Source organism: Mus musculus, chromosome 7 (assembly GCF_000001635.26).
Source record: "Mus musculus strain C57BL/6J chromosome 7, GRCm38.p6 C57BL/6J".
NCBI classification, from domain to species: Eukaryota; Metazoa; Chordata; class Mammalia; order Rodentia; family Muridae; genus Mus; species Mus musculus.
This window is the reverse complement of record NC_000073.6, coordinates 71,368,665-71,383,698: the sequence shown is the minus strand read 5'-3', so window position 1 is coordinate 71,383,698 and position 15,034 is coordinate 71,368,665. Positions and strand designations below refer to the sequence as shown.

The 15,034-nt window shown below is 42.1% G+C and overlaps 2 long non-coding RNA genes across 5 annotated transcripts; one reads left to right on the top strand and one right to left on the bottom strand.

Moving 5' to 3' along the window:
• Positions 1 to 3,813: 3,813 nt before the first annotated feature.
• Positions 3,814 to 13,467, bottom strand: Gm29328. 3 transcript variants are annotated; one of them, XR_001778177.1, is made up of 3 exons: positions 13,276 to 13,467; positions 6,276 to 6,459; positions 3,814 to 4,045 (listed from the first exon to the last, which is right to left on the bottom strand). It is a non-coding gene; the product is annotated as a predicted gene 29328 (long non-coding RNA). The 3 variants fall into 3 exon arrangements; XR_003946798.1 differs by lacking the exon at positions 13,276 to 13,467 and adding an exon at positions 10,280 to 10,417; XR_001778178.2 differs by lacking the exon at positions 13,276 to 13,467 and adding an exon at positions 8,498 to 8,601.
• Positions 3,879 to 10,375, top strand: Gm36260. 2 transcript variants are annotated; one of them, XR_882213.2, is made up of 4 exons: positions 3,879 to 4,233; positions 6,216 to 6,296; positions 6,685 to 6,922; positions 10,286 to 10,375. It is a non-coding gene; the product is annotated as a predicted gene, 36260 (long non-coding RNA). The 2 variants fall into 2 exon arrangements; XR_391601.2 differs by lacking the exon at positions 6,685 to 6,922.
• Positions 13,468 to 15,034: the final 1,567 nt, after the last annotated feature.

Sequence of the window (15,034 nt, the reverse complement as noted above, 5' to 3'; positions counted from 1 at the left end):
ACTGTTGCGACTGGACCCTGAGTCAGCCGGCGACAAGGCCTCGGTGGGAAAATGACGGGGCGCAGAATAGATAACTCATTGGAATTCTGGCAACATATTCGTAAATAAAACAAAAGTGCGGAGGCGAGCTGGGGGAGGCCGTGTGTTCCAGGGGAAGCGCAGAACTGTGCCAGCACTAGGAGGACATTACAGAGCCAGCTCCCTGCTTTGCCTCTTGCAGGCAAAAACCAAAGATGCTCAAACGGGAAGGATTGGTGACTGCTCAGTGCTTGTGAGCCAGGCTGCTGGGAGCTGTTTCTTACTGTAGTCTGGAAGCCGCTTGCTTTTGCAGGCACACTTTGCAGCCTGAGGAAAGTTCAAATCGGCTGCGTTGTTTCTTTAGAGTCTGTCTGCTCTGTGCTCACAAAAGGGCCGCTGTCGGACGGACCTAGGAAAATGGGTTTATTATGATTGCTCTTATTCCTAGCTCCAAGATTTAATTTGCATTTAACGTTTCCAACCATCCTGTCTTGTGTACACTTTTGGCAAGACGGCCTGAATACTGGAGATTTTTATGTCTGGAGATATTTATGTCTGTTTTCTGATGTCCAAGGCACCCAGCCTTTTAGCTGATTTTTTTCTATTATCTGAGTATTGATGGCACTCCTCCTGGTGCTAGTCTGTTTCATCTCAATTTCCCCATCTGCAAAATGGACATAGCCTATCACTGGAATCACATTGCTTAGGGCTCACATGTCTTGAACACAATGGGTCTGTTTCATATATACACTACCAGTATATAGCACATCTTTGTACACGACCCATTATAAATGCATGGATATGATGGTCTACCTTACTTAGCTGCAAGTTAGACACTGGCTGCAATAAAACTTAGAATTCATAGGATGTGAGTATGTTTGTAGCCGTTCTTTAAAGCTAATACCAGCAGTTCCCTCCGCCCCCATTTCTTTTCTTTTCTGCAGAGCAATTTGCAATGCAATACAAGGCATGAAAACCAAACAAACTCATATCAGGCAAAGCTTATGAGTTATTTCTGCTTCCCTGAATTCAAGTTACAAAGAGTGGGGGCAGGGAAGAGATATTTGTTTTAAATATAGCAGTGTGTGTGTGTGGGGGGGGGGGGGGTTTCCAACCTCCTCCGAATGTCTTGGAAGATTCTGCTGTTTCATGCACACATTATTACAGATGTGAGGAAACTTGTGGCTATCATTTTAAAAATACCTTCTTAATCTACATAGTGAGAAATCCTACTGAACGCATGCCCTTCTCCACCCATGCCTTTGTAAATCAAGTCCCTTGCTGATCAATCCTTGATAAATTTCTTCAGGTGGGAACCCATACCCTTGGCTGTCCTTAATCAATCCAGCCACCTGGCAGATAAAGGGACTCCAAGAGTTAAACACAATCACATTAGCAAAGGTTTTCGTGGAAATGATCAAATCCGCTTCTCTTTTCCAAAAATGTTTAAGATGCTTTGCTGTCCCGGTCAGACATATAATTTTGCAATAGGCTAAATTGGAAGATTTTGGTTTTCCTCCTCTGACCATTAATCAGAGCAGAAGAAGGTGACCAATGCCCATCGTGGAGATGCATCATCATCCTAAAAAAAAAATCAGCTTATCTCAGGGAATTAGAAGTTAACGTCTCAACAAAAGAGTTATTTATTGTGAGCCCCTCCCTGCCTTGCACACTTGGGTGCTTTGTCTTCCTGTTCGGCTTTGCTTAAACTCCTCACAGAACTTGGAAAATTAAGATCAACCCTAAACAACATCAAAAACAAAACAAAACAAAACAAAACAAAACAAAACAAAACAAAACAAAACACCGTGGAACCAAGTTCAAATTCTTAGATGAATTGTTTAACTTCAAAAATGTAAAACCATCTAGTGAGAATGTCGCCAAGCATCAGCCCACTGAGCAGGAGCCCTGCATTCTGTAAAACAGTAGCTGATGTCCAAACCATACACAAATCAGTAGACATCCCGGTGGTTTCCGGTTTGTATCATGTGTTCCGGTGAGCCTAACATTGTTGGTATTGCTTGGTGATATCGAGGCTACCAAAGCCCCTCACCTCTCCTCCCGGGTTACAAGCCTAGGTTCCGAAGAAAATTATAAAATTATTATCTCTGCTTCTGTGTGAACTGATATTCTTACTGATTCAAGAGGAAAAAAAAAAAAACAACAAAAAAACAAAACAATTGAGGTAAACTTGGTTGCAGGCAGCAGTAGCAAACTAAAAGAGACAAATGGCCGTTACCCACTTAAGAAAATAATGTTGTGCTGATTGACAAACTGCCTTTACATCTCAGCTCCTAATGGCTCTTACAGAAACAGGGGCCTGTCAACAACAAACTTGATTTCTAAGGTCCCCAAGGTAATAATAATCCACTAATTTGACTGGCTCCCAGCTGGCCCTCTCCAGCAGTTTCTCTTTGGTTTTTGCAGCCCAGAAGACTTCTTCTCTTTGAAAAAAAAATGAGGGGGCTGGAGGTGGGCTGAGGGAAGGGTGGGCAGTAAAGTTAGGAAGTAGTGTGCAGGGAAAACACATGAAAATATAATGTGAAAGTTTCTTGTTGCAATAGAGCTGTTAGGTTTGGCATGAAGACGGCTATCAGATGCCTCCTTTGACATTAGTTGAGCCTTCAGTAAGTAAGACAAGCCTGAAGGATTAGGTTGTCAACTTCAACCTGTCATCTTTGGAGTCAGCAAAAAGAAAAAAAGGTGCTTTCTTGTTTCTTGCTTCTTTTCTTTTCTTTTCTCTTCTTTCCTTTCCTTGTCTTTCTTTTTTACTTGTCTTTCTTTCTCTATTTTTTCATCCCCCTCCCCTTTTTGTCACTGTTTGCATCTTCTCCACCAGTTTTGAGCTTTTCAGGCAAGGCAAAAGAGACAGTTAATAGGCGACAACCTCAACCCCACACTGCTCATGAAAGTGTCGTCTTTAAAGAGGAGAGAATCAAGCAGGCTGTAAGACTAATCGCCCTGCGCCGGTATGAATTTATCTAAAGAGGATTTCGTGTGGAACCCCCGGAGCCGGCCGCCAAACGGATGACTGCACAGTTTAAGAAAGTTAGTGGGACTTGTCCCAATCAACTGTCAGGCTGCATAAAAGGTTTGGGGCAAGCTGACTTAAGCAAACAATATTTAGCCGTCTAAGGATACCATAAGGCCTGAGATTTTGCTTTGTTGCGCTGTCAGGAAATATTGGTACGTATCAAGTAACACTCCTGGTGCAGAAGAGGTGCGTCTCCTTTCTGACTATCTCTATTTACAAAAGAGGCCTGTGCTCCCAGAAGGGTGGGGGCAGGGAACGTGCCAAACCCAGCACTTCACAGAGGTCCTTGCTTGCTTTTCCTGGGATCACAGTCTTCTTCAAAGAAGGAAAAAAAAATGAATTGAGCTAAAAAAAAAAATAAAAAATAAAAAAACCCAACTTCATTCTAAAAAAATAAAAATTAAACATTATTTGAATTTATAAATTCCCTGATTGCCTAGCAAAGACCCTGCCCATAGCCCCCAGACTGTCTGCTATGGATTCTTAAAAAACATGTTTCTCATTGTTTAGCACGTTCTGAAGTATGTTCAAAGCATCCGAGTCTCCAGTGTAAAATACAATCAGGAATATCCAGCTATCAAGCCTACACAGTAAACATTCTAAAGAGGTCCCATGAGCCAAAACTATTTTTGTTAGAAATAATCTCCACAATTCTAATGACTCATCCCTTTTAGTGTTTTAAGTACGTGGGGGAAGAAAAAAAATCATGATGTCTCCAGTTGGAAAATTGCATTGGGAACACTGAGTTGTTACTGAAGAAAGGCAGTTGAGTTGGAGAGTTTAATTTAAAAGGAAAAACAAAACAAAACAAAAACACAAAACAAAACAACAACAACAACAAAAACCCATCGTTCTTTATCAGAACACTCTAAACGTTCATTTGCTTCAGTATCGTTGTGCCTGGGGTGAAGTCCTTGAAGATTCTGGTGCTGAGAGTGTCAATGAAATACCCTTTGGCATTAAGCGCTCTGCCTTGAATCCTGATTGTGCCACCTGAAAGGAAAGGAACGGGAGTTCCTTAACGGCGTAATAAACCAGAAGAACCGAAGGGGAGAACCCGCTTGTTCTGTGAAGAAGATCGCTCCTAGTTAAACAAAGAAATTTGGGGTCGTCTGCTTTTCATGGAAATCTCCTACATATGGCCTTTGAAATTTGTCACTGAAGATGGGTTCCGCTCTAAGGTAAAAAGCCACTACTTTATAGCCTTTCAGCTGCAAGTCTCTGGATTTCCCCCGCCCCCTCTCTCTTGGCCTGCAGCCCAATATGAATGTATGATCACTAGTGCAATAGTTAAACATCTGAGTCTTTTTGAAGTGCCTTCAATGTTACAAGGATGTGATGGTTGATTGCCTAGCAGTCAGTTCGGAAAGGAACTACCTTCTGCCCCCTAGTGGTAGAAATTAATAATGGCTGCCTCGTCATACACCCTTCTCAGCCACCTCAGTTTTCCAGCGTTATGCTTAAATACTTAATGCTGCCTGGGATATATTTCTTTTTGCCCTCGAGACATGGGAACTTGCCATTTTCTCAGACTAACCTTGAGCTCTTAATCTTGTAATCCACCTGTCTCAGCTTCCTGACTGGTTGAGACTTGAGGTGTACCCTCTTGCCTTGGCCAAGGGTGCATTTTAAACAGTGCATGTCTGCACTGTGGGGAGGGGACTGCTTCCTGTGTCTCTGTGTCATACCTTGTATAGCCTCAACACTCTGCACTTCTCTGTTAAACAAAGTACACAATACTATAAACAGACATCGCCCCTAATGTAACTTTCTTCCTGGGAACATTCTGGACGGACTTAATGGGGAATATTAAACAAGTATGATCGGTTGGTGCTGCCAAAATTAGAAACAAAATGTACTTGTATTCAAAAAAGGTGCTGTGGGCTCTTGGGTATTGTGGAAACTTTGTGTCTCCTCCCAGAAGACACTTTTTTGTTTTGTTTTGTTTTGTTTTGTTTTGTTTTGTTTTGTTTTGTTTTTGTATTACATCAGGCAATATAAGCAAGTTGCACTAATTAGCACTGGATATGCCACAGGTCACATCTCCTTGTGTTAAAGGTCATCAACTAAGCCACATACACTGATATAGAGAAAGGGATTGTAGTGTGCTGTCAAGAATGTGCTGGGGCAGACACTGGTCACATACTACATATTTTCCCTCACTTGCAGGCAAGCTGAAAGGAATGTGAGTTTTGTTATTCGTTTATTTCCTGTATTGAGTTTTTGATTATTTTTGTTTGTTTGTTTGTTTGTTTTTTCATCTCTCACACAGAAGTCGAATTCCACATACAGCCAAGCATTAAAGGGCAGGTGGAAATGACATCCGCGATGTAGGTCCCCTTTAGGTTGGATATGTGTTTAGTGAGTGGAAAGGAGACAGAGAAGGAGGAGAGGGGGCCCTCAGAGAGGGGATGGGACAGCTGGACCATGTGGAATGTGTCAGTTTGCTTCTGGGCCACTATTGTGCTGCTGATGTTGGAATTCGGGCAAGGCGTGAGGTTATTGAATAAGGAGCCATGTAGATTCCAGCTGTCAACATGTGATCAGCTCTTTGTACAAAGAGAAGTTTTCTCTGGCCTCCAGTTTGATTGCTAGTGACAGCTACACGTTTCCCTGGGCTCTTTATGCTACCAGCTTGCATTTGGGTAGCCTTTGGCTCTGTTCTCTTTTCGGACTGGCCCTGTAAGCTTTAGTACCTGGCTCGTGAGGGCATGTTGACTGACATTGAAATGACGGGGACATCAGGCCTAATTCCAGAAAGGACATTAGGGCTGGGATATAAACAAACAAACAAAACAGTCCTCTTTTTAAAGAGAAAGTGCTTGCTATTGTTTATTTAGGTTTTGTGCACATCTATATGTGGTGTGTGTGTGTGTGTGTGTGTGTGATCTGTATGGGTCCATACATGTATGGATGGCTGTGTACTCAGTTCTGTTCTTCACCTTTGTTTTGACACAGGGTCTTTCCAGTGACCCCAAAGCTTACTGCTCCAACCATTAAGCCTGGATCTTTCTGTCTCTGTCCCTACAACCCTAGAGGTTTTAGACCCCCATTGCCACATCAGTTTTTATATAGGTACTGGGGATTTGAACTCAGGTCTTTATGCTTGTTCAGTAAGCATTTTACTCACTAATCCCATTGATCCATCTCTCTATCTCTACAGGAGTTTCCTTGCAAACATTTTACTTAAAGAGGGAAAACAGTATACTACGCCCTTTCTTACCGGAAGCATGCCAACTGCTGTGTAAGTATGTTAATGAAAGTCTTTCTTCAAACTGCTCCAGTGGACGGTACGAGCATCACGGTGCTGAACCGACATCCACGATTTCTTTTGCTGTCTTGCTATCAAGCACCTTTACTCTGTTGCTGATGCTGCTGACATTTCTGTTGAGATTCTGAAATCCTCTCTATACGTTGGAAAGGAAGGGAGACGAAGAGAAGGAGGAGTGGAAGAGAAAATTCTTTTCTGTGTGAGCCCACTCTAAAGCTTCTTGAATCTCATAGGAGGTCAGAAGGAGGAAAAAAAAAACCCACATACTTGTTCATATCTAAGAAATTTCATATGTCAATTTTTAAAATTTTTATCCCAGCAGTTACACAGCATTTTTGGTTTATGACATCTTTCATTGTAGGAGCCAGAGGGGTCAAGGACACCCCAAGAAAACCTACAGGGGCAACTAATCTGGACCCATAGGGCTTCACAGAGACTCAACCGACAACAAGAGCTCCTGCTTGGATCTGGCCTAGGCCCTCAAGTTGATGAAACCAAGTTGATGGGCCACAACCTTGAGTAACTGAAGTTTCTCTCAGACACCTCTTACCTGACTGCTTGGCTCCCATGGTCATCCCTGTGGCTAGACATAGCAAACGGTACTCTGAAGAGTCTTCTGATTGGTTTTTATACATTGTTATCTATAGGCTACATACATATAGCTCATAATTGCATATATATTGCACATATATGTGTTTGTATGTATTATACACACATACAATTTCACTTTATGTTAGTCGTTGTACATGTATGAGTTTCACAGGGATATTTTCTAGAAATATGTGGCTAATCATACAGTTTTAATTGTTTTTTGTTTTTGTTTTTGTTTTCGTTTTCATTTTCGTTTTTGTTTTCGCCCTGGCTGTCCTGGAACTCACTCTGTTAGACCAGGCTGGCTTCGAACTCAGAAATCTGCCTGCCTCTGTCTCCCAAGTGCTAGGAGTAAAGGCGTGCGCCACCACTGCCCGGCCAGTTTTAATTGTTAATTGAGAGAACTTTGGTCTGGGAACGACCTAGTCCACCTCTCTCTACTTAAAGTCCTAACTTCTTTTTGAAACCCCATTATTTTCCAATAAGAGATTTAGCTGCTGCATTAGTCACTTTTCTCATTGCTATGATCGAGAAAACCCTGTTTGAAGGAGGAAAGTTTTATTTTGGTTCACAGTACCCAAGGCATCACCCTTCAAGGAGGGAACTGTGGGTGCAGGAGATGGCATGCTCACTTCTCAGCTGACCAGGAATCAGAGGGAGGAGAAGCTGGCACAGAGCTACAGTTTGGCAGCTTAGATACTCCCTTGGATCTAAGATACTCCATTCAATCGGTGGAGGAGTCTAATATGGGTCCTGGTAAGGGGCTATCGTCACTCAGTTAAAATTGTCTGAAATAGCCCTCAGTGACACCTCCAAACATGTGCCTGAAGAATGCCATGGGTCAATCAATCAATCAATATCACAACCAAAACTAGTCATCGCAGCTCTCTAGCTCTCAGAGGAGAATCCTGTGAGAATTGGTGACAGGATTCCCATAAGACACAAAAATTGGAAGATGGTCATCTCCATTACATAACTGGACATAATATACTATTTCCATAGAATGTATGCAAGCCCTTGTAAATGGTCTCTAGGTAACAATGGTGTAAATCATTATGGCATCTCATCCAGTGTACATGCCATGTAAAAAGTGTCAAGATACCGAGTCATACAGGGAATAAGGAAGAGCATAGTTAGCACGTGGGATTTTTTTAAAGGATTTTTTTCAGTCTAATACTGGATGGAGCTGGGAGTTTGGAATTTGCATATATTGGGACAATTGCACTGAATTTAGATGATGTGGAGAAATCACATCTTAAAGTTGTTTATTTACTTCAAAGCATTGCTTCTGGCAACCACCTTCACTCCCTTGCTATCAAGTGTGGTCAACAATGAAAAACTCACCCTTGCCAGTCAGGATGCTTCTGTCTCTCTCATTGGATTACAGGGAAGTTGATGAGCCCTGTAACCATGTGTAAGAAAGAATCTGCAAAATGGCCACTTAGAAATTACCTATGAGCCTGGAGCAGGAAGAAAATCTGATTGAAGAATTCAGCTTCCACTTAAACTTTGAGTCTCTTCTTACCCGACAGCTAGCCTGCCCTCATTTGGACTCCTCTGCCTATGACATTCAAATACTGTACCTTGTGATTCCTGTTCTTCTTGAACTTCGCACCTAAGGCAGTCTTCGCTGCCCACCCCTGATTACACAGCCTAAAAAGATGGGGAGATACTTGGATAGTTTCTGCCTACTTAGAAAACATACTTTTGCAGAGTTACTAAGAACTTGTTCAAGCTCTGTGTCTTATGGCATTACCTCTCAAAGGTATTCTTCTCCAGCTCCCAATTCATGTAACTGTGCACTCTGCTTTCTGTGTAGTAAGTAGCTTTTTTTTTTTTTTTTAAATCAAGCATGAGGTACAGGAAAGGCTAATTTCCACACATTTCTGTGTCTTTCCCTCATCTGAGCATCACCCAAGACTGTCCTTGAGTCCTTTCCCAGGGTTTGAGTTCCTGATCCAGGTGACATGTCATTGTCCCTCCTTCCTAACCTGGAACACTGCCCTCATCTACTTCAGGTTCCAGCCGTTAGAAATGTGCCCTTCTCAACCCAGAGAACTGCAGGGCATTAAAGCCAAGCTATGCCCTATAACAAACTCCAGTTGAATTTGGTCTGGGGGCTAGGAGGGCTATGGAGGGAAGATCATCGAAGCAGTTGGCTTTTTTGAGCAGATTGTACCTTGACTTAGGTGACTAGAAAAGACAAAGAGGTAAGGAGAGAAAGGAAGAGAGGGAGGGAGGGGGAGAGAGAGAGAGAAGAAGGGAAAGAGGGAGGGAGGGAAGGACAGAGGGAGAGAGAGAGAATATGAAAAAGGAAGAATATACATCTCTATTTGCACCATTTAGCTACAGAGGAAAAAATGCAGAAACCACCTCTCAAGTCAGGAGGCTACTCCAACCAGCCAGGGTGTTATAAATTAGAGGCTGTCAGTATTACAATGTATATTAATAGTCACACCTCTTTTTAATGAGTTTGGCATTGGCAGCTGAGAGGAAATACAAGTCATCATGGCTCTGCTCATGCAAACCCCGACAAAGGAATCCGTAATAAATCTTCCTCGAACAGCACTCACCATAAATATGTATCACAGAAGGCATCTGTTTTACATTCTGCATATAAATCAGCATAGCGCTGAATAGCAATGAATCAGCTTCTCAATGCCTGATTTGATAACAAATCGACTTGGATCTTAGGAGAGAGAATTTACAGCCCTCACCCTCAAGACAGAGAGTCAATACTTAAGACGAGTGCCAAGTTAACTTTTCTCCAGCAAGCAAGTTTACAGAATGAGAGTCTTGGTGCTCAGGGTCAGGGCGAGGGTGACCCTGGGTAAGCTCTCCTTCTGTAATGATGCACACTGTAAGTCTCTACCTTAAACAAGGTTCAAGAGAACAAAAAAAAATGGATTTTGGATTTCTTCCTTTTTCACAGGTTTGACATGGTTAAGGTTTTGTTTTAAGTTAATACGTGCTAAGGAGGGAGAGTCTGATGAACAGAAGCGAGGGCATCTTTTTGTTTAAGTGATTGCTGGAAAGATTCACCCTTGCTTTGAGGTTGTTAACTAAGGTTCTGAAGACGTTATGTATTAAGAGTCTTTTGTCATCATTGAGCTGTCTATGCTTAGTGATTCAGTTTGGCAGAGCCCACACCAAGGATGCCAAGATCTCTGCCAGGTGAGATCTCCATTCTTAGTATTTCATCCTGTGGTCAGGTCTCAATGCTAAGAGAAACTCAAAATTCCTCTGAGATCTGCTTTACTCGATGCTTGAAGAGTATGAAAATGCCTCCTTCACTGGGAAAGGGGACAGAGCATTTGTGAAATCCTGGCCTATCAATGATTATTAACCAGGTGCCTCTTTCTCACCGATAGACACTCCTGGGCTCCCACATGGCAAGATGAAGCTGGTGGAGACAATAGGGATGAGAGATCGCTGTCAGATGAGAACTCCATTCTTAGTCACTCATTCTGCCACTTACCGAAGACCTGGAACTACTGATGGCCCCCAACTCAGCACTTGCTTTTCAGAGAGAGGAGGCAGTCAGACCACGTACTGATAGAATGGCTACACTACTGAGTTAGTTCCTAAAGATGACTGGAGCCATCCATCTGTCTCATACCGCTGCCACCATGGAAACTCTGAATCAACTTGGTTTGCTGTAAAAATCCTTTTTGAAAAATCTGATTTGTTTCAAGTTGTAAATAAAAGCTTATATATATATGTATACGTATATATGTGTATATATATATATATATACATATATATATATAATAATGGGGCCATATGAAATAAATTAAATTGGAAGATTTTAAATGTTTGAGGCTTACATAGATTGGATCCAAAATTACAGGTGATCATTGATACTAAAGTTGGGTCTTGACCTGCATAATGAAGTGAAACTTAATGTGTTGATGATCAAAGTGTAGACCTAGAATTTGCTTGTCTACACCATCCCTGTAGCAAGGGTGTTTGAAATCACAGCATCCATGATTCACCTCAGTTGTTCGAATGAATGAGATTTTAGAACTAAGGTGGCATGCCTTTCCTTTAGGGGAGGGGGCTGTATAAAATGCTTTGTTAGACTACTAATTTTTTAAGATTTTTGTTCAATGGAAATATTTTTTCTTCTTTTTCTGAACATAGGATCTCATTGTTCTAGGCTTGCCTCAAGCTTTCTGTCTAGATGAGTTTGGACTCAAACTCCTAATCTTTCTATACTTCCTTTGTGCTAGGACTGAAGGAGTATACTGTCATAGCCAGTTTATATGTTACCAGGAAAGAAACCCAAGCATAAGGAGCAAGCATTCTACCAATGGAGACACACCTGCATAGCCTGCTTTTCTTGTCCTTTCCTCCCTCCCTCCCTCTCTCTCTCTCTCTCTCTCTCTCTCTCTCTCTCTCTCAAATCCATCAAACATACTTGTACCTAATTGTGAGAATTATCTTCCTTCTAGATATCAGGATATAAATTACCAAGTACACACACACACACACACACACACACACAATTTAAATAACAAAAAGCAATGAAGCAAGCAAACAAATCCTACTCTGATATACTTGGAGGTATAAAATGTTCTCTTTGAATTGTCTAATGAGTCAGATTAAATGAATTCTCTACATTGTGTTGAGTTATGTCCAATCAGATTCATAAGGGCAAATAGGGGTGAACCAGCCAGGGACATGACCTCCACTTGCCCCCATAATTAGTGTGTATTGTTGGGTGAGAGGGGAGAGGTGACTCAGTGGGAAACAGACCAGCTATTTAGAAGACGGCCACAAACACTTTCTGTTTTCAAAACGTCCCCCAGATACAAGCCATCAAAGGATATGAGGGAGGTAATTTTTGAAGTTCTGGTTATACCTCAGAATATTAAGGACGTTCTCAAGTCCTGCTCATAACTCAGAGTTATAAAGAAAATGCTACATAATGAAATAATCAGAGAAGTAGATAATCGTTAAGCAGAAACTCCCTTTGGCCTCCACACTAATCTGGAAGGGAAATGCAGGTTAGAGAAATCAAAGCTGCAATCTTAATTTTCAGAGCTGCGTATATCACAGGACATGGGCAAACCAGGAAACAGAGTTTGGGCAGGAGGTAGGATGAAGCAAAGAGTGTACCCTGGTGAGTGTGCCCAGGGTGGTTGATAAGGAAGTCTAAGGAATATATGGTGGGGTTTCCACTGGAGCTGCTAACTGGGAGCTACCGTTTCTGGAGCCTGGAACCTTGAGGCTTTTGCTGGTGAATTGTACTCAAAATAACCACATTGAGGTCAAGCCACCCTGGCATGAGCGACTAAGACAGCTAAACAAAACAAAGCAAACCCAAGAAAACAACCCCCCCCCAAAAAAAACCCCAGAAGCTTATGGTCTACCTACTGAACAAAACAAAATCAGCTTTGGTTAATTTACATTTGCTTAATTTCTCAAAAGTTCCCTTTCCCAAGGTGTCAACCAATCTTATTTCTAGTTCGCTTCTCTTTAGATAAACCTATTTATAAAATCCCAACTCATTGACTTCTGGCAGAGATCTGTTTTCTACGCCATGAAATACACGGTGTGCAGAAAATCCTCAGCTGTGTTTCACAGAAGCAAGTCGCTGTAAAACGGAGAGGATTGTACCTGACCAAAAGGCAACCTAAACTCACAATCCACACAAATAGTTTCCTGAAACTTTGTTTTAAAGTCAAAGGTAACCCCGGTGCAGTGGGGGAATCAGGGGCTCCTTCCCTCAGAGCTACAGTTCAGGAGAGGTATGGGAAAGGGCTGGTTTCCAACTGGGGCGGCAGAGTGCTCAGATGTCTTCCTCTCAGTTATGTTTCCTGTTACAGCAGTAGCTAGGGGGTGATCACAAAACAGGAGGATATTTATTTCCTGGTTTGGGCTGACTAATGAGCCTGTAAGAGATACTTGGGACTTCTGTGAGCTTGCTCACACTGGAATGTCTCTCAGTAGCCTGGTTCCTCTGTTCCCCTTCCTCTAATATCAGGGGAAGGTGTGTGGCCTACTGGTTCCAAACTTACAGAAAACAGAATGGAACACAACCAAGGGCTTTCAGGGCACATAACAACTGCTTCCTCATTTAGTAGCAAACTAAGGGCTTTCAGGGCACACAACAACTGCTTCATCATTTAGTAGCAAATGCAGGGGGATATGACTTCTTTACATTATGTTTTCCAAATCCTACTAAGTAATTTTCAAATCAGGGTAAAATGGGAAGGAAGCAGAAGAAAATGAAAATGCCAAAAATGAAAATTAGTTGATAAATATAATACCAGATTCACCATCTCAACCACAATAATAATGCTAAATGGCATATCTGAAATGATCCCACCAAGTCCCGTCCCTCTCATAGACTCACAGGATATCCCGTCTCCTGCAGAAACAAAACATGGAAATGAATCAGCCGATAAAGGATTTTCTCCCATTGAAGATGTTGGTGATTTTGTCCTGTGTTGGGGAAGTTGAACATTGAGATGGATATTCATAATCTGTAGAGACCTCTGCCTCCCTCCTGTGCAATGCAACTGTGTGTGTGTGTGTGTGTGTGTGTGTGTGTGTGTGTGTGTGTGTGTGATAAAGAATAGCAGACTAAAGGTAAAATGCTTTATCTAAATATGAGAAAAACTCATGCCATAGACTGACCTAAGAATTTAATTCTTTCTATCATGGGTGGTTAATCTTTTGACTGACTCCCCCAGCTGACTGCTTTTCTTTTTCTTAGGATATGTGTAGATATTAATGTAGTGTCAGTATATAGTTTACCTTTTTCTTGAGGGTACTTAAGAAGAGGATAAGCTAATAGCTCAAGGAGGTGTAGTGATGTCATAAACAAGAGCAATAATGATGGTTGTATTGAGCATTCATTCTGAGATCATTCCAGAATTCTTACCACAATACTTGTCATTTCCAAAACCTGACTTGCTCTTATACAACAGGTATTTTTATAAACTTACAGCTGAAAATGCATAGAGAAAAAAGGCGTTCCTTCCGTTTCCAAGATTGACATGACCTAGAGAAGAATTGTTCTAGAGTCAGATTTAGGACAATTTTTTCCTACGCCTTCAAAAGACTTGAGCTTTGACTTTCTCCCCAAAGATAAGCTTAGTAGCATTCATATGTCTTTCTGCACAGACCAACATGGAAGGTTTGCTTGGGAGAAATATTTCAAAGAGGAAGTGAGGAGAGATGTGTGGCGTAGGCATCTCAGGCAGCTTTCAAGGTTAACACTTACTCCTGTTTCCATGGCCTGCTCCTTTTACTCAGAGACAACATGATCAGCTCTGAATAGCTGCTGCTGTCACCAGCCTCTTGCGTGACACCTGGGCCAGAAAGCCATAGTGAAGAGTGTGTTCTTCACAGAGCATTTGGGGAAAGCTACAAATAGGGGCTATGGATTTAATTGGAAAGGAGGGGAGGGGAGGGGAGGGGAAGGGAGGGAGAGGAGAGGAGATCTATAGTACCACTCTGAGCTAACTGGATGTCTTACCCACATTTCCACTGTGGGCATTTAAATGGGCCACCCAAACTCTTGACATCCTTCACTGACCCTTCCTAAACAATTGTGAACCTAATGACTTTGTTTTTGGATTTTGGAACTGAACTTCACAGGGACTGATTCCAACCTTGGGTGGTGCTGAGAAAATTCAGCCGTACCAGAACTTGGCTTAGACCACCAGTGCGTTTCATGTGAGGGCCTTTTCCCATAATCTGACCAGCATGGTTTATGAATGTTCTGGGGAGCAAAACCTGGGTCCCAGAGGCCGAGAAAGGGCCATGCCCTGCTCCATTAGAAGACCACACAGCCATCCACATTCCCCTCGGAGTATTTATAGTTCAAAAAAAAAATCACATCACCTCTCTCCTTCGGAAGCTGCGGGTGAAAGTGGGGAGAGAGCCAGGAGCGCAGATCGTGTCCTCCAGCTGAGAAAGCCTCACTCTTGGAAAAGCTAAGAAATAAATAAATAAGTGGGGGGATATCCAAATGGGATCGCTCTTCAAACACTCAAATGATCTTATGCTAACAGTTGGGATTAAACAGCTGTCTTGTGGTTGTGCGATCATAACAGATGCTGCGCGTTTCCTGCTTGCTTTGTTTTGGTTATTGCTGTTTGTGTAGT